The 19,406-nt window shown below is 41.6% G+C and overlaps 1 protein-coding gene across 1 annotated transcript in view; it reads right to left on the minus strand.

Moving 5' to 3' along the window:
- Positions 1 to 5,673: 5,673 nt before the first annotated feature.
- Positions 5,674 to 19,406, minus strand: part of LOC124551163 (multiple coagulation factor deficiency protein 2 homolog) — a 265,932-nt gene continuing 252,199 nt past the window's right edge. The window contains exon 6 of the mRNA XM_047126141.1: positions 5,674 to 6,279. The gene's annotated coding sequence lies outside the window, so the exon portion shown is untranslated. The remainder of the gene's footprint in view (positions 6,280 to 19,406) is intronic.

Raw genomic sequence — 19,406 nt, forward strand, 5'->3', positions numbered from 1 at the left:
TTGCAGTGGGATGCAGTCATAAAGTTTTGGGACATCAGTTTGTGTGTTTCACTATTTATTTGTACCAATGAACCTATATGTGGGTTAGCATATAACAACACCCAGTATATAATGAGGTGACAAAAGTTGTGGGAAAGTAATATGCACATATACATATGACGGTAGGATCACATACACAAGCTATACAAGGACAGTGCATTGATGGAGCTGTCATTTGTATTCAGGTAACTCAGGTTTCTGACGACAGGAATAGACAGAAAGTGGAATGATAGTTGGAACTAGATGCATGGGACATTCCATCTTGGAAATCATTAAGGTATTCAATATTATGAGATCCACAGTGTCAAGAGTGTGCCAAGAATACCAGATTTCAGGCATTGCCCCTCACCACGGACAACACACGGCTGACAGCCTTCACTTACTGACTGAGAGCTGTGGTGTTTGCGTAGAGTTGTCAGTGCTAACAGGCAAGCAACACTGCATGAAATAAGCACAGAAATTAATGTAGGATGTATGACAAGTTATCTGTTAGGTTAGTGTGGTGAAATTTGGCATTAATGGGTTATGGAAGCAGACAACCAATGTGAATGCCTTTGCTAAGAGCATGACATCACCTGCAGCCACTTCTCCTGGGGTCATGACAATATTGATTGGATCCTAGACAACTGGAAACTGCAGCCTGGTCAGATAAGTCCTAATTTCAGTTGGTTAGAGCTGATGATAGGCTCCCAAGTGTGGCACAGGCCCCATGGAGCCACGGACCCAACACTGTGCAAGCTGGTGGTGCCTTCATAATGGAATGAATTGGGTACTCTGGTCAAACTGAACCAATCATTGACTGGAAATGGTTATGTCTGGGTACTTGGAGACCTTTTGCAACTGTTAATGGACTTCATGTACTAAAACATGTCACTGGGCCACCAGTGTTTGTGATTGGTTTGAGAAACATTCTAGATAATTTGAGCAAATGAAATGGTCACTCAAATTGTCCAATATGAATTCCATTGAGAATTTATGGAATGTAATCCAGAGGTCAGTTCATGTATAAAATCCATTGTCGGCTACAGTTTTGTAAATAGCTACAGAGGCAGTATTGCTGAATATTTCTGCAGGGGACTTCCAACAACTTGTTGAACCCATGCCACATGAAGTTTCTGCACTATGCCAGGCAAAAGGAGATCAACACAATATTAAGAGGTGTAGCATGACTTTTGTCACATCACTGTAAGTACAGTACCTTAAATAAAAAAAAGGTAGTCATTAGTTACAATTAGCAATGGCTGGGGAGTACTGGGCATAAAGGTCAAACGTTTTGAGTTATCTGATGCAGGTGGAAGTGTACAAAGAAGTTATTGTTGTCTTCCTGTTCCACAAATATCAAAGAATATGCAACATAAGCTGCCAACTATCATCCAGTGCTACCCCACATGACAAAGAAATATGCCAACAACATTTACCTTCCCTTTAATTTCAGTGATGTCCTTGTTTTATTATAGGTTATGGAAAGTAAGTCTGAATTGATCCAAATTATAGTTAGTTGATGTTTGCTGAAACTGTATTGTGTATTGAATAGTACAAGAGGGATTTGAAAAGTCCGTGCAAAAATAAAAACTACTTACGTGCTTGGGGTAAACCTTTTTTATTTTTCGACATAGTCTCCTTTTATAGTTATACACTTCATCCAATGCTGTTCTAATTTGTTGATCCCCTCCAAATAATAGGAATTGTCCAAGTCTGCAAAATAGCTCTTAGTTGCTGCAACCATCTCCTTGTTTCAATAAAATTTTTGTCCCACTAGCCATTTCTTCAAATTTGGGAACAAATAGTAGTCCGAGGGAGCCAAGTCTGAAGAATAGGGGGGATTTGAAACGAGTTGTAATCCTATTTCCATTAATTTTGTGACCACAACTGCTGAGGTGTGTGCTGGTGCATTGTCGTGATGGAAAAGGGCATTTTTGCCGTCCAATTGCCAGGATTTTTCTTGCAGCTCGGTTTTAAAACGCTCCAATAACAACGAATAATATGCACCTGTAATAGTTTTACCCTTTTCTATATAGTCAATGAGGATTATCCCTTGCGAATCCCAAAAGACAGTCGCCATAACCTTTCCGGCTGAAGGACTGGTCTTCGCCTTTTTTGGTGCAGATTCTCCCTTGGCAACCCATTGTTTAGATTGTTGTTTGGTCTCAGGAGTATAGTAATGTATCCATGTTTAATCCACAGTGACGAAATGATGCTTAAAATCCTGCGGATTCTTCCTGAACAGCTGGAAACTATCCTTGCAACACTTCACACGATTCCATTTTTGGTCAAGCAAGAGCAATTATGGAACCCATCTTGTGGATAGCTTTGTCTCGTCCAAATGTTTATGCAAAATATTATGTACCCATTCATTCAAGATGCCCACAGCACTAGCAATCTCATGCACCTTAACTCTTCCATCATCCATCACCATATCATGGATTTTATCAAAGCTTCCTGGAGTTGTAACTTCCATAGGGCATCCAGAACATTCAGCATCACTTGTGCCCATATGGCCCCTCTGAAAATTTTGAAACCACTTATAAACTGTTATAATCGAAGGTGCAGAGTTACTGTAATGTTTGTCAAGCTTCTCTTTAGTCTTCTGAGGCGTTTTGACTTTCATAAAGTAATGTTTAATCACCACACAAAATTCTTCTTCGTCCATTTTTTAACAATCATGCTGGTGGTGCCATCTCTTGGACTTTGCAAACACCCCTCGTACAAGGACTAGTTGCCAGCAGATCTCCACTCTTCACATCCTCCTAATATCCTCTCCATTTCTCCATACACTTTACATCCCACATCATCCCTAATTTGATTTATGTACCTTAATCATAGTCTTACTTTAAAACTTTTTTATAACAATGAAAATAGTTATTGCTAACCTAATGTAAATGGATAGATAAAAAGTTTACTCACCAAGTAGTGGCAGGGGAACACACACACACACACACACACACACACACACACACACACACACACACACACAGTGTCTAAGTTGCACGCAGATTTACTCTAAAATTCATTCAGTATATTGGTCAAATGTAGTGTCACCTCCAGCCATAGTGAAATGTTTCCAACAATTTGACCAAGGCCGCTCAGACATTAGTGATACTGAATGGCAAGGAAGGCCATCAACATCAGCCACAGGTGACAATGTACAGACAGTCAAGTAATTAATTCACAATAATCATGGGAAATAAGTGGATAAACATATTTCACTGATGAGGATGTCCACACAGTAGTTCTTGAAAGACTCTGTGACCAAGGAGTGGATTTATACCATCAAGGGACTGAACAAGTGGCAGGATGTACTGACCCTTGTTTGCAGAGACTTGGAAGCTATGCTGGATAATGGAGTCATGTACTGATATCTGTGTCACTATGAAGTGTGGTGCAGCATTCAATAAGAGCAGCTAGATGTGACATCATAATTTGTAACCTACTTTTTTAAGTTCCCTCACATGTGTATAGGGTGTCCATGATTAAAGTTCCAGTTTCTAAAGGCTGTAGAAAGGGTATCACTGTTCAGAATGATGTTTAATTTGAACAGTATATTGAACAGAGGGAACTACATGGGACAAAAAATTTGATGAAATTTTTACCAATGGATGGCACTGCAAGTGTCTTAATGTAAATGGGGTCAGTCATAAATGACAGATGATTTGCAATATGACCGCTACGAGTTAAACATTACACTATCTGTACTGTTCAATGTACACATACACACAAGTTGAGCAGTCAATAGTTGGGGGACTGTTGGAAAGCCCATTCGCCATGGTGAGGTTGTATAATATTGGATGGAAAAATTCAGTTTTTAAAGGTCCTGAGACCATAAACGGCACAAACATCAAAATGAAATCAGTTTTTAATTGCCCAGGGGCCAAAAACTGCATAAAAGTAAAATGACATTGAGTTCTAATCATTGTTAAACTGGTGCAAGACAGGCTCAGTATGCTGTCCACTGTTTTCTACCACAAGTAGAAATCAAGAAACAGCATGTTCCACAACATTTTGGAGTGTCTCGGTGGTCATCTTCAGAATGCATTGCACAATGTATGCTTCCACTGCAGCTCCATTCATAATTGGAATGCTGAACCCAACATCTTTCACATAACCCCACAACCAGAAGTCACGCAGATTTAAGATCAGATGATCTGCTGACAGACGATGATTCCAGCATTTCTGAAACTCTTCTGCAGCAGCTGCTTCACTGGCTATGTAGTGTGCAAAAGAGCACCATCTTGTACAAAAATTAACCTAACAACACATTCTTCCTGTTGAAGGGTTGGAATGACAGGGTGCAAAAGGCTCTCATAGTGTTGACCAGTGACAGTACAGGTAACAAGACTAATCTCCGCAAAACAAAAAACAACAAAAAAATGATATGGCCTTATGATAAACAATGCCGTCAGCTCATACCCCATAGTCATCTTCGCAAAATGAAGTAATACAGGTTGACGTGTGTGTGGATTTCCCGTTGTTCATATTCTGCAATTCTGTGTATTGATATGTCCTTAGCAAAGGAAATGGGCTCTGTCTGTCAACAGAACGCTCCATGGCTACTTATTGTCCACTGTCAAGTGAGCAAGAAATTCCACAGTCAATGTTTGTCTTGCTGGCAGGTCACCAGGAATATGGATGATTTTGTATGGATAGTAACCCAGGATGTTTCATATGATTTTATGCACCGTGCTCACAGGTATGGCCAACGTTTGGGCAATTCTGCAGGCGCTATATGTATACACATAACTGCTCAACCACTCTACAATGCTGTGACCGCATCTTCAACTGATGTTGGATCAACTGATTTCCTTCCTCTGCCACATTGCACTTCCAAACCTGTGGTTTCAAAATATTTAATCATTTTTTCCAGAACCTTAGCAGACACTGGACCAATGCCTTTTTTTTATACCTGGAGCTTCTGGAGGGCTATTGGCAGACAGCCATCATTCTTGTAAAAGAGTTACTTCATGGAGACAGTCGTGATGGGTATCTTGGATGCAGATTGAGGAACAGCCATGGCTATTGGTGTGCACACTCTGATGATTACAGTGCCATAATATGCTATTCAAATTGGACATCATTCTGAGGAGTGGCTCTCTTTCTACAGTGTTTTGAAACTGGAATTTTAACTGTGGCCACCATTTAGATGTGTAGCCACAATACAGTACTTTGTACTTCAAAATTCTCTATACTGAAGGATCAGAGCATCTTATTGTACTGAGAAGCAACTAACCACTTCCACTTGATATATTATGAAGATGCAATTTTCAGACACTTCTCTATTCATGCAACTAATATTCATTGTATTATGTGGTGTTACTCCTATGTCTCCAACACAAATACAGTAATATCTGTAATAATATAATCTCTTCTTCAGTTGCTGAAACACCTCATATTTGTCCATTCATTATTAAGCAATGCTGAGTCAATCTTTTTTGTTTTATTTTACTGGGCCATCTATAAATGAAGGAAACTGAACTTAAATAAATTGATATTTCATAAATCTGTGTTGATATTTGACATAATTTCTACATCTATGGTCTCGTAATATAAAACTCAAATTATGGTTCAAGTTTCTACAGTGAAACAGTGCAACTGCGAGATGTGATCAACTTAGCTAGTTTTTTTTGTTGGTGAGGGTATAAGAATTTATTTAGGCCAACCAAATATTTACATCTGACAATTAATGTTGACATAGAAATTATGAGCAGAATACTCAGTGAACATTATTATAATATGGATAAAAGTTTCAAAACATGTCAGAAAGAACACACTATATTCACAGGAGAACACTGTCTTGTTTCACTGGACATCTACTAAAAAACAGAACTGTAAATAGTTTGTATTCAGTCCATTTTGTAAATTACCCTGTAGCTTTTGAGTGGATAACAGGAATCAAAAATTATTAATGGTCTTAAAAATTATAAGCAACAGTTCATGTTGTCACTGGGGACAGAATTTAAGCTCAACATTTATCTGTATAAATTTCATGCTAAAATTCTCAAAATTTCATTAGGCATAGTAACTGAAACATATATAAATTATTGTTTACATAATTGGTATTAATTCATGGCAGATAAAATGTAATACTGCAAGTGCCATGGAACAGGACAGATATTTGTTCTACACATAGTCATCCTCTGTCCACATTGAGCCTCAGACACTGGTTGGATATCAGAATGAGAAGAGGCTGTCCCATGGTGGCTGCTGACTGTATAGTCAGCTTGGTCGACACTAGGGATGCGCCATCTGGAACAGATTGGAGGGAACTGATTGCAACATACAGATCATTCATACTACACAAAGTTTAATGTGTTATAAAGACAAATGGAGTATTGTGAAAGTTTATAGCCTTATTTTTCATAGCTAATGCCTATTGTTGCATCTGTGGACTTTCAAAATGTCGTTTGACCTGATATCACCATAGTAACTGCTACTCTTTTTATTTTACAAGTCCTCAGACTGAAAACTGGCTTTCAGAGGTTCTCCATTATTTTTGTAGTATATACTGCCACTTTCTGCTCCACTGCATTCTTCCTATAATATATATCAGAATATTTGGACTTCGGGATATAAATTACATTTCAAACTAATGATCATATTATAAAGGTTTTTAACTTTTTCAGAATACACAAGTCTGACAATGTCCTCTGAAAATGTAATGTGACATAAATGTTTCATGTGAAGTAGGAGATAAAACAGGAGGTGGATAGTGTAAAAGGAAGAAGAAAGTCTCTGGTTTATTTCAAAGTAGCTGCTTTTCTCCTGATATACTTAATATCTTAATTTATTACACATTAAAAAATGTGGGTAATTTAATATTAGACAGTCCAGTCACATTAATGAGACCACCACCTATGTTCAAAGTCAATGTGTGATAACCACTCAGACAGCTGGTGGCAGCCCTAGGAGTGCAGAGTATATAAAGCATGTCATGGGGACACGGACAACAATACAGTCTTTGTTGTAATGTGGAAATGGAGCAACTTATCTGATAACCATAATGGCATGATCATTGGCTTTCAGACCAGTGGTGGAAGCATTTCTGAAATAGCTAAGTTTGTAAACTGTCCACATCCGTCATGGTAAAAGTATACCAAGGATGGAAAATTGGTGCTATCCAAAAACAGCACTGAGGCAACCATGTTGCACCAAGAGCTATTACTGTCAGGGGTGACAAACAGCTGCAGAGATGTGTACAGGCCAACAGACATGCCACCGTGGAGCAACTGACCGCCCAGATGAAATGAGGGGCTACCAACAGCATCTCAGTGTGGGATCCTTACCAGATAGGACTGATGGAGTACATCAAAAAAGTTCAAGGAAGGGCAGCACTTCTTGTATTATCGAGAAGTAGGGGAGAAAGTATCACTGACATGAAACAGGATTTGGGCTGGACATCATTAAAGGAAAGGTGTTTTTCGTTGCAACGGAATCTTCTCACGTAATTCCAATGATCAACTTTCTCCTCCGAATGCGAAAATATTTTGTTGACACTGACCTACATAGGGAGAAACAATCACCAAGATAACATAAGGGAAATCAAAGCTCGTACGGAAAGATACAGGTGTTCATTCTTTCTGTGTGCTATATGAGATTGGAATAGAAGAGAATTGTGAAGGTGGTTCGATGAACCCTCTGCCAGGCACTTAAATGTGATTTGCAGATTTCAAATCATTGACCATGAAATTCAGTTCTTACTTCTTCACAGTGATTGAAAATCCTGCACACAGTCATAAAGAACCAAATACAGATGGATTTGATTTACTTATGTAGGCACTATATGCAGCCTTAGACAAGTGTTATGGAGATTGTAGAATTCAGCAAGTCATGGAAAAGAAGCAGTTCTCCTGCAGTCTTAGCAGACTACTAAAATCTCGTGCTGATTTGATAGTATTGCCTTTAAGCTATCTTTGTAATCAGTCGGTGACTATGGGCATATTTCCTAACTGATTTAAATACAGCATGCTGTACAAATATCTAATATAACATATCCAGAAAAAAAGAACATACTAAGAAAATAAGTGACTCATTTATTGCACTTGGTCATTCATAACAAATGGTTGGGCAATACAAACAATCCAAGTCATCATATCCTGGGCAGAAGTAGAAAAAAGAGGAGAGGGCCAAATAACCAAATGGACCTAAAGCATAATGTCCAGAAGGATTGGGCAAAAAGATAAGAACTAAACCCAAATTCTGTACTCACACTGTCGAGCAGCTGCACGCTATGCACAAGAAAGTCTAGAGTGGAGGGTCTCATTGAAGGTCTAGAAGTGTGAAGTGGTACAGGCACAAGAAGTGAGTGAGAGGAAGTAAACTGACAATGATATTAGCAAAATTTACTAAATTGGGACTGACTGGTCTGAGCACATTTAACACTTCAGTCAGAAGGATAATAAACCATAAACAAGCTGGTATAATCCATCAAGATAGATAACAACACAATCAAGATAGGTAATGACATAATGATACATATACAAAATGAATGAACAGGAAATAAAAGCCATGATAAACAGTAGAGTAGCATCAAACACAGCTAGTAAACAATCATAATATATATAGGATATATTATGACCTCAAGTGACATAAAATAAAATATATAAAGACCATAATAAAAAATCGAAAATATTAGTGTAGTAATGTGAACAGTGAAACACAAACAACATGCTCAGCTGGGCACTTAGCATTATACAAAAATTAATATATGGGTTGAAGGTTAACAGGTTAAGATAATAAATGAGTGGGAGGTTGGAAAAATGCACTTCAAATTGCAACTTTGTTATTTCTTTTAAATGTATGTTTCAATGTGGTTTGCTCATTTAGCATATATAGTGGATTCTGGTTCAGATCAAGTAAAATTTAGTTTATTCCAATAAACTGAGGCCTCAAACTTTTGGGTGTAGTTGGAGGTTACTTAAGTTATTATTTATGTCTCGGTTAGTGCATTTGTGCACTTTTAGGTGATTAGTTAATGCAGATCTCAAATTATGTAAGTGAGGCCTCAATTTTTTGAATGTGGCTGGGTTATCAGCACCCTTACACACATTAAAAGAAATAAATACGGACAAAATCAGTAAAACATGGTCATACACACAAAGACAGCACAAAAAGACTAAAGATGCTATACAAGAAACTAAACCATAAATAAAACAAGGAAGGAGCTGAAAGGATGCCACAGGAAATTGTCATTAGCTGTCAACTTACGTAAAATATTTTGACCAACTAGTACAAAGGCTCCAGCATACTGCATCTTGGACAGGACAAGAAAAATGAGAGGGCTTATGTCCAATATACATAGTCAGTCAACCTATTGTTAATGATAAGGCATGCAACTTATATTGTAAAATACCTTATACAGGGATTAGTTCTGGCAAATGGTTTAAAAAAGGCCAGTAAAATTCCTATGTTTTGCATACCTACCAAGTTGATCTACAGTTTAGACAGCACAAGACCTACATCTACAGTGATCTGTATGCCACAAGCACCACACCTTGGAGGGTCCTCTTCCTGGAGAAAGAAGCCACGCGTCATAGGGGTGTGGCCTATGTGAAGAAGAGTGAGGAGAAACTCGTCCCGTCTACATGAGTGGTAGAAGTACACCACATCTGTGTTGTGGGCTTTACTAAATGGAGATTAATGTCAGTCACTTCTTGCCAGTCATTCGCCCACTGACACAAAACTTTTGAGCTCAACAGTGGGGTATTAGCATTAGGGGGATGGCACACCGGAATTCCTGAGGATTGAGAAACGCCTCCTGCCCTATCATTCCCAGCAATGCTGATGAGCACTGGTACCCAGCAGAATGCCACCTTCTTCACCAGTCATTGTAGTTAGAGGAGAGTAGCCTGAATGGTCTGGACTACTCTATCTGCTGTGTACATATGTTTCAACAAGTGAAGGGCACTTAGAGAATTGGAACAGACAAGAAATTTAGGACTGGAAGAACGTCTCATCTACAAGATCACATACAATTCTGCATCAAAGACAGTAAATGCTTGAGGCAGTCAGACCTCAAGGATATGATCTGGGAAAAAAACACTGCAACCAACAGAATCCCCATGTTTTGACCCATCCTTAAAAGCAGCTATAGAGTTTTGGTGCTCAGTTAAAATGTCAGACACTATCGCATTAATAACGGAAGCAGGAGTGCAGTCTCTCTTGTACTGCTCTAAATATAAAATCATTCTGGGCCTCTCCAGTAACCATGGTGGCAGGGTGTTAAAACCCTGGATTTAGGGCCATACTCGCTGCATACCAAGTGACTCCTGCACACATTGCACGTGGATCCCAAACGGCACCATAGCTCATGGGCAGTTGGAATAAAGACATTCCAGAGGCAGATGGACAACAGTAGGGTGTGCAGGTGAAATGAGAGCTGCAAGAAACTTACACGCCTGATGCACCAGGAGGAACTGCCACTGCCAGCACAGAGGCTGAGTACGGGACTGGTCCTACAGGCACATGTGGCCAGCTGGATCCCCTCACAGTGGACAGTGTCAATGATCTTCAAATAGAAAAGTCTCACCGAACCATATACTGTGCATCCATAGTCCAGCTGTGAATGCACAAAAGTCCTATAAAACTGGAGGAGACACACCCTGCCCACTCCCCAAGACCTGTGGCTAAGGCACTTTAAGATATTCAGGGTTCTGGCTGTCAGGTCTCTTAGGTATGATAACCATAACAATTTGGAGTCAAAAGTGAGGCCCAGAAACTGCACTGAATCTCTAAAATTTAGGATGGTGTCTCTAATATGCAAGGCAGGTAAATTAAAAATACTGCGGGAAGGAGCACTGTCCTCGACACCTTATTGTAGATATGATACTCTTGATGGCTATGGCAAAGAGGGTAACACTTAAAACACTGCCCTGAGGGATACCATTCTGCCGCTCAAAACAATCTGACAGTGAGTCACCAGCTCGAGTCCTAAAATAGTGCTGAGACAGAAAGGAACAGACAAAGATGGGGAGGTGGCAATGAAAGCCCCAGTGATGCAGTTGAGCGAGATTACAGTGACACCAAGTAGTATTGCACCCTTTACTGATATGAATTAATATTCCAATGCAGTGATGTCTGTGTAAGAAAGCCTGATGAATAGCTACCTATAGCAGGGTAAGGTTGTCGACAGCAGACTGAAGTCTTCGAAATCCACACAGAGAGCAGCTAGGGAGTTGCGTGCTCTCTAACATCCAGACCAGACAACAGTTAACCATTCATTCTAGGGCCTTTCCTACACAGCTCATTAAGGCAATACTCAGATAACTACTGGAACATGTGCAATCCTTTCCTGGTTTGAGGAGAGGTATCAAAATTGCGTCTCTCCATGAGTTGGGGAAGTTACCCATCTGCCATATACACTGAAGCGCCAAAGAAACTGATATAGGCATGTACAGGGTTATTACAAATGACTGAAGCGATTTCACAGCTCTACAATAACTTTATTATTTGAGATATTTTCACAATGCTTTGCACACACATACAAAAACTCAAAAAGTTTGTTTAGGCATTCACAAATGTTCGATATGTGCCCCTTTAGTGATTCGGCAGACATCAAGCCAATAATCAAGTTCCTCCCACACTCGGCGCAGCATGTCCCCATCAATGAGTTCGAAAGCATTGTTGATGCGAGCTCGCAGTTCTGGCACGTTTCTTGGTAGAGGAGGTTTAAACACTGAATCTTTCACATAACCCCACAGAAAGAAATCGCATGGGGTTAAGTCGGGAGAGCGTGGAGGCCATGACATGAATTGCTGACCATGATCTCCACCACGACTGATCCATCGGTTTTCCAGTCTCCTGTTTAAGAAATGCCGAACATCATGATGGAAGTGCGGTGGAGCACCATCCTGTTGAAAGATGAAGTCAGCGCTGTCGGTCTCCAGTTGTGGCATGAGCCAATTTTCCAGCATGTCCAGATACACGTGTCCTGTAACGTTTTTTTCGCAGAAGAAAAAGGGGCCGTAAACTTTAAACTGTGAGATTGCACAAAACACGTTAACTTTTGGTGAATTGCGAATTTGCTGCACGAATGCGTGAGGATTCTCTACCGCCCAGATTCGCACATTGTGTCTGTTCACTTCACCATTAAGAAAAAATGTTGCTTCATCACTGAAAACAAGTTTCGCACTGAACGCCTCCTCTTCCATGAGCTGTTGCAACCGCGCCGAAAATTCAAAATGTTTGACTTTGTCATCGGGTGTCAGGGCTTGTAGCAATTGGAAACGGTAAGGCTTCTGCTTTAGCCTTTTCCGTAACATTTTCCAAACCGTCAGCTGTGGTATGTTTAGCTCCCTGCTTGCTTTATTCGTCGACTTCCGCAGGCTACGCGTGAAACTTGCCCACATGCGTTCAACCGTTTCTTCGCTCACTGCAGGCCGACCCATTGATTTCCCCTTACAGAGGCATCCAGAAGCTTTAAACTGCGCATACCATTGCCGAATGGAGTTATCAGTTGGTGGATCTTTGTTGAAGTTCGTCCTGAAGTGTCGTTGCACTGTTATGACTGACTGATGTGAGTGCATTTCAAGCACGACATACGCTTTCTCGGCTCCTGTCGCCATTTTGTCTCACTGCGCTCTCGAGCGCTCTGGCGGCAGAAACCTGAAGTGCGGCTTCAGCCGAACAAAGCTTTATGAGTTTTTCTACGTATCTGTAGTGTGTTGTGACCATATGTCAATGAATGGAGCTACAGTGAATTTATGAAATCGCTTAAATCATTTGTAATAGCCCTGTATATTCAAATACAGAGATATGTAAACAGGCAGAATACAAAGCTGCTGTCAGCAACACCTATATAAGACAAAAACTGTCAGGCACAGTTGTTAAGATTGGTTACTGCCACTGCAATGGCAGGTTATCAAGATTTAAGTGAGATTCGATGTGGTGTTATAGTCAGCACACGAGCGATGGGACACAGCATCTCCAAGGTAGTAGTGAAGTGGGATTTTCCTGTATGACCATTTCACGAATTTACCGTGAATATCAGGAATCCAATAAAACATCACATCTCCGACATCACTGTGACCGGAAAAAGATCCTGCAAGAACAGGACCAACAATGACTGAAGAGAATTGTTCAACATGACAGAAGTGCAACCCTTCCACAAACTGCTGCAGATTTGAATGCTGGGCCATCAACAAGTGTCAGTGTGTGAACCATTCAACAAAACATCATTGATATGGGCATTTGGAGCCAATGGCCCACTTGTGTACGTTTGATGACTGCACAACATAAAGTTTTATGCCTCACCTGGGCCTGCCAACATAGACACTGGACTGTTGATGACTGGAAACATGCTGCCTGGTCGTGCAAATCTCATTTCAAATTGTATCGAGCAGATGGACTTTTAAGGATGTGGAGACAACTTCATGAATCCATGTGCCCTGCATATCAACAGGGGACTGTTCAAGCTGGTGGAGGCTCTATAATGGTGTGGAGCATGTGTAATTGGAGTGATGTGGAATCCGTGATACATCTAGATATGACTCTCACAGATGACATGTACGTAAACCCTGTCTGATCACCTGCATCCATTCATATCCATTGCACATTCTGACAGACTTGGGCAATTTCAACGGGACAATTCGACACACCACATGTTCAGAATGGCTACAGAGTGGCTCCAGGAACCCTCTTTTGAGTTTAAACACTTCCATTGGCCAAGAAACTCTCCCGACATCAACATTATTGAGCATAACTGGGATGCTTTGCAATGCGCTGTTTAGAAAAGATCTCCACCCCCTCATATTCTTATGTATTTATGGCCAGCTCTACAGGATTCATGGCAGCGGTTCCCTCCAGCACTACTTCAGACATTAGTCAAGTCCATGCCATATTGTGCTGTGGTAGCTCTGCATGCTTGAGGGGGCCCTGCACGATATTAGGCAGGTGTACTAGTTCCTTTGGATCTTCAGCGTAAGATTAAAACACTCAAGGAGGATATCTTCTGACACTCTTGCAAATGTCAAAGCATCCAGTACCAGGTCTGGTCATTACCGGTGTAATAACATAATTCTCACACAGGGCCGATTCCATCCCACAGATGGAAAAAGGGTAGATGTAATTTCGGAATCATTGGCACACAAGTCCAGTTTTCCCCCTCTTTGTAGTCACATGATAAAGACAAAACACCAGATCCTGGCTGGCATTTGCAACAGTTTGTGCAAAATTCTGTGCCAGCATCTAAGGGATGTCTCTGGGTGCTGTTTGGTGCATGCTGCATGCCTGTTCTGAATTGCTGAATGGCATTCATCCATCCACCAAGGCGCGGGTGACCTGACTTCAGGGTGGATAAGTCAGTGGAATGATGTATCACTTGTGTGATATGGTCCACCCATTCCTGGATGCTGTTACAATGTTCAAACACAGCTAGTGGGCTGAACAGCTTCCAACTAGGCCAGGAGGGAAATGATCACAGGAAAGAAATGGTTCAAATGGCTCTGATCACTATGGGACTTACCATCTGACGTCATCAGTCCCCTAGAACTACTACTTAAACCTAAATAATCTAAGGACATCACACACATCCATGACCGAGGCAGGATTCGAACCTGCGACTGTAGAGGTCGCGCAGTTCCAGACTGAAGCACCTAGAACCGCTCGGCCACACCAGGTGGCCTGTGATCACAGGAATGGAGGGCATCAATTACCTCCCACTGAACAGAGTCTGAGGGAGATGGAAAACAGAAAAAGAGGTTGATGTCTGAGAATCACCCAGTAGCAGTACAAAAATGAGTGTGAGTACGTGTTTCAGATGCACAGCTTGTGAGAGGTCATGAGGCTCTCTAAAACCTGATCCCGGTAGCAAGTAGTGGTAGGAACCCACAAAACAATATGGGCATTGAAGTCTCCCAGTATGATTTTGCGATGAGAGAGTTGTTGCACAAAATCAATGAGAGCCTAAGAGTCAATTGCATCTTGTGGAGAGGGGGAGAGGGGGAGGGAGGGAGGGAGGGAGGGAGGGAGGGAGGGAGGGAGGGAGAGAGAGGGAGAGAGAGAGAGAGAGAGCAAACAGTGATCCTCAAACACCCATGAATTTCGACAGCAACTGCTTGTAGGTCAGTAGCTGGGGGGAGAGCTGATGATGCATGTTACTGACAAACATAGCAACACACCCCTTGGCTCTGTCTCCAGTTTGGCCATCCTTTCAGTGAAGTGTATAGCCACATAGCAGAGTGGTGTGTTTCTTGTAATCGCAGGCACAGAGGGTTCGTCTCCTAGGAGCTTCAGTTTCTCCATATGTGCCCTGAACCCATTAGTATTCCATTGTAATATGGAAGCCATCTATCATGGGGGGTTACACTTTCACCCTGTCTCTATGCCAGGGAGGGGAGCACATAATGGGTAGGGACTCAGTCTTAGGGCTAGATGATTGCCCCAATCTGACATGAAGCTCCATTAGTTCTATTGAAGAGTCAAGAGAGATGTCAGATAGTAGGACATCCACAGCGTCGGAATATTTACTTCCAGACTCCATCAGTGGTGGATGCTTGGCCTTTGATTTGTTATCCTGCGTAGACTTTGGAGCCAAAACTGTGGCAGTGGTATTGGCACTGCTGGGTGATGGAGCAGACTGAACCTTTGGAGGTGCAAGGAGTTCCTCAATGTTAGCAACAACATGCTTACCTGATGTTTTGGGAGTGGGATTTTAAGGAACTGCAGTGGCATATGTGCACTGGCAAACACTGATGCTAGTGCTGACACTACAAATCTCCATTTGGGTAGCAGCATTGGTCTTCAGAACTGGTTGTTTGAGACCAGACCCAAAGGAGATATCAAACATTGTGTGCTGCATGGCCTTGTAGATCTTTTTGGCCTCTCCATATGAAGTATGCCCAATTGTTTTGATTTCCTGTATCTTCCCTTCTTTGAGGAAGACGCCCCTGCTCCAGACAAGGTGATTGCCAGAACAGTTTACAGACTTTGGAGTAGATGCACAACCAACACCTCCATGGGCAGCCTTACCACATTTTCCCAAGTGGCTGCTTTCTTACACTGGCAGGTAAAACAGTGCATCGGGTCGGGAAAATAAGGCCGCATGCTGAGGCAGAGAAAACCAGCCTTAACGTGCTCAGGAAGTTTTGTCCTGCTGAAAGTCAGTATAAATGAGCCTGATTTCATGAGACCACCTTCCACTCAATTCATTATGTCATATACATCAAAAATGCCTTCCTGGATCCACTCAGCTTTCAGTTCTTCTCAGGGCATGTCAACCAGATCCCTGCAAGTCACAACACCTTTGCTGTAGTTTAAGGTGTGCAGTTACTGTCTATTGCATACCCCCTGAGGCACTAAGATTTCTGGATGTTCTTGACTTGTTGAGAATTGCCAATGGGATCCTATCTCTCAAGCGCTTGACAGATTTCAAGCTTCCAGCAATTCCCTCTAACCCTTTTTGTTTGTAAAAAGGTGAAACTTTCTTGAAACTCCATTCTTTCTGTTTGGTTATAACAAACACATTCTGACTACCAGCATGCATTCTTTTACTCAATACTAACAGAATCTGCGTAAATCCTAAGTCTGGGGGACTGGCTACGTGAGACCTCTTGTTTGATTGGGTGTTGGTACCTAGTGTTGGTACCTACCAGTGGCCTACCATTCCCACTGGAAAGATGAAGAGAAGATTTCAAAAGATCTATTTTTGTTCTACTAGCAGCTGTTGTTGTTGTTGTGGTCTTCAGTCCTGAGACTGGTTTGATGCAGCTCTCCATGCTACTCTATCCTGTGCAAGCTTCTTCATCTCCCAGTACCTACTGCAACCTACATCCTTCTGAATCTGCTTAGTGTATTGATCTCTTGGTCTCCCTCTACGATTTTTACCCTCCACACTGCCCTCCAATGCTAAATTTGTGATCCCTTGATGCCTCAAAACATGTCCTACCAACCGTGCCACAAACTTCTCTTCTCCCCAATCCTATCCAATACCTCCTCATTAGTTACGTGATCTACCCACCTTATCTTCAGCATTCTTCTGTAGCACCACATTTCGAAAGCTTCTATTCTCTTCTTGTCCAAACTGGTTATTGTCCATGTTTCACTTCCATACATGGCTACACTCCATACAAATACTTTCAGAAACGACATCCTGACACTTAAATCTATACTCGATGTTAACAAATTTCTCTTCTTCAGAAACGATTTCGTTGCCATTGCCAGTCTACATTTTATATCCTCTCTACATCGACCATCATCAGTTATTTTACTTCCTAAATAGCAAAACTCATTTACTACTTTAAGTGTCTCATTTCCTAATCTAATCCCCTCAGCATCACCTGATTTAATTTGACTACATTCCATTATCCTTGTTTTGCTTTTGTTGATGTTCATCTTATATCCTCCTTTCAAGACACTGTCCATTCCGTTCAACTGCTCTTCCAAGTCCTTTGCTGTCTCTGACAGAATTACAATGTCATCGGGAAACCTCAAAGTTTTTACTTCTTCTCCATGAATTTTAATACCTACTCCGAATTTTTATTTTCTTTCCTTTACTGCTTGCTCAATATACAGATTGAATAACATCGGGGAGAGGCTACAACCCTGTCTCACCCCCTTCCCAACCACTGCTTCCCTTTCATGCCCCTCGACTCTTATAACTGCCATCTGGTTTCTGTACAAATTGTAAATAGCCTTTCGCTCCCTGTATTTGACCCCTGCCACCTTCACTAGCAGCTAGGGAACTAAAAGTCTACCTAGACAGATACCCGCATGCCTAGGTACACCTTATACAACTGAGGTACAGCAGGTTCCCTAGAGGTTGCCCACTAATGACTGTTACCTTAATAGCCAAGCATCTCATCAACTTGCAGCATACCTTAAGATTTTTTTCCCCAAAGTCAAGATCTACATTTCCTGTGATTGCTGAGTCATCCCCAGAGCTTTCACAACAGGAGAATGGAGGCTGGTGGCTGGTGGCATTTACCAGTACACAGCTCAGGAAGCCTGGGGTCTTTTTTTTTTTGGTTTGATGCGGCCTGCCACGAATTCCTTTCCTGTGCTAACCTCTTCATCTCAGAGTAGCACTTGCAACCTACGTCCTCAATTATTTGCTTGACGTATTCCAATCTCTGTCTTCCTCTACAGTTTTTGCCCTCTACAGCTCCCTCTAGTACAATTCCCTCATGTCTTAGCAACTGTCCTATCATCCTGTCCCTTCTCCTTATCAGTGTTTTCCACATATTCCTTTCCTCTCCCATTCTGCATAGAACCTCCTCAATTCCTTACCTTATCAGTCAACCTAATTTTCAACATTCGTCTATAGCACCACATCTCAAATGCTTCGATTCTCTTCTGTTCCAATTTTCCCACAGTCCATACCCAATTATCATCTGCATTTTTTCTTGGTGTAGCAATTTTAATGGCCAGTAGTGTACCATCAGTGGACCTGTCATCACCAAATGAGTCATCACTTGATTTGTTGACACCAGACTTGTTGTCACTGGACCTGTTGTTTGTTGCCTGACGTGTCACCACCAGCCACGTCATCTCCAGACCTGCCATCACTTCTCTGGCCATTGTCAGACCTGTAGCCGCTGATTCTGTCATCAGTGGACCTGTCATCACTGTCCCTGTCACCAATGGCACTATCGTAGCCAGACATGTCCTGTCCCCGTCGCCAATGGCACTATCGTAGCCAGACTTGTCGCCACTGTTCCTGCGCTGGTATGCAAGTTTGAAAGGTAGGAGACGAGGTACTGGCAGAAGTAAAGCTGTGAGGACAGGGTGTGAGTCATTATTTCTTCCGCCTGAACTTTACTTCCTTCTTCAAATTTTCGTTTGGTTTCTTTACTGCTTGGTCAGTGTACAGACAGAATAACATCGGCGGTAGGCCACAGCCCTGTGTCACTCCCTTCTGAAGCACTGCTTCACTTTCCTAACCTTTGAGTCCTATAACTACTGTCTGGTTTCTGCACAACTTGTAAATAGCATTTTGCTCCCTGTACTTCACCCCTGATACCTTCAGAATTTCAAAGAGTGTAATCCAGTCGGCATTCTCTACGTGTGCAAATGTTATAAACATTGGTTTTCTTTTGCTTAACCTATCTTCTAAGATGAGTTGTAGGGTCAGTATTGCCTCATGTTTTCCACCATTTCTCCGAAATCCAAAGCAATCTTCCTCGAGGTTGCCTTCTACCAATATCTTCATGATTCTGTAAATAACTCATGTCAAGATACTGCAACCATAACCTATTACATTAATAGTTTAGTAATATTCACACTCATCAACGCCTGCTTTCCTTGGAATTGGAACTATATCACTAGACTGATGAGTTTCGTCATGAGGCTAGCAGTAGTACGCCGTCTACTAACAGGGCCTTGTTCCGACTTAGGTCTTTCAGTGTCCTGTTAAATTGTTCTCGCAGTATCATATCTCCAAT

This window comes from Schistocerca americana, chromosome 9 (assembly GCF_021461395.2).
Source record: "Schistocerca americana isolate TAMUIC-IGC-003095 chromosome 9, iqSchAmer2.1, whole genome shotgun sequence".
NCBI lineage: Eukaryota > Metazoa > Arthropoda > Insecta > Orthoptera > Acrididae > Schistocerca > Schistocerca americana.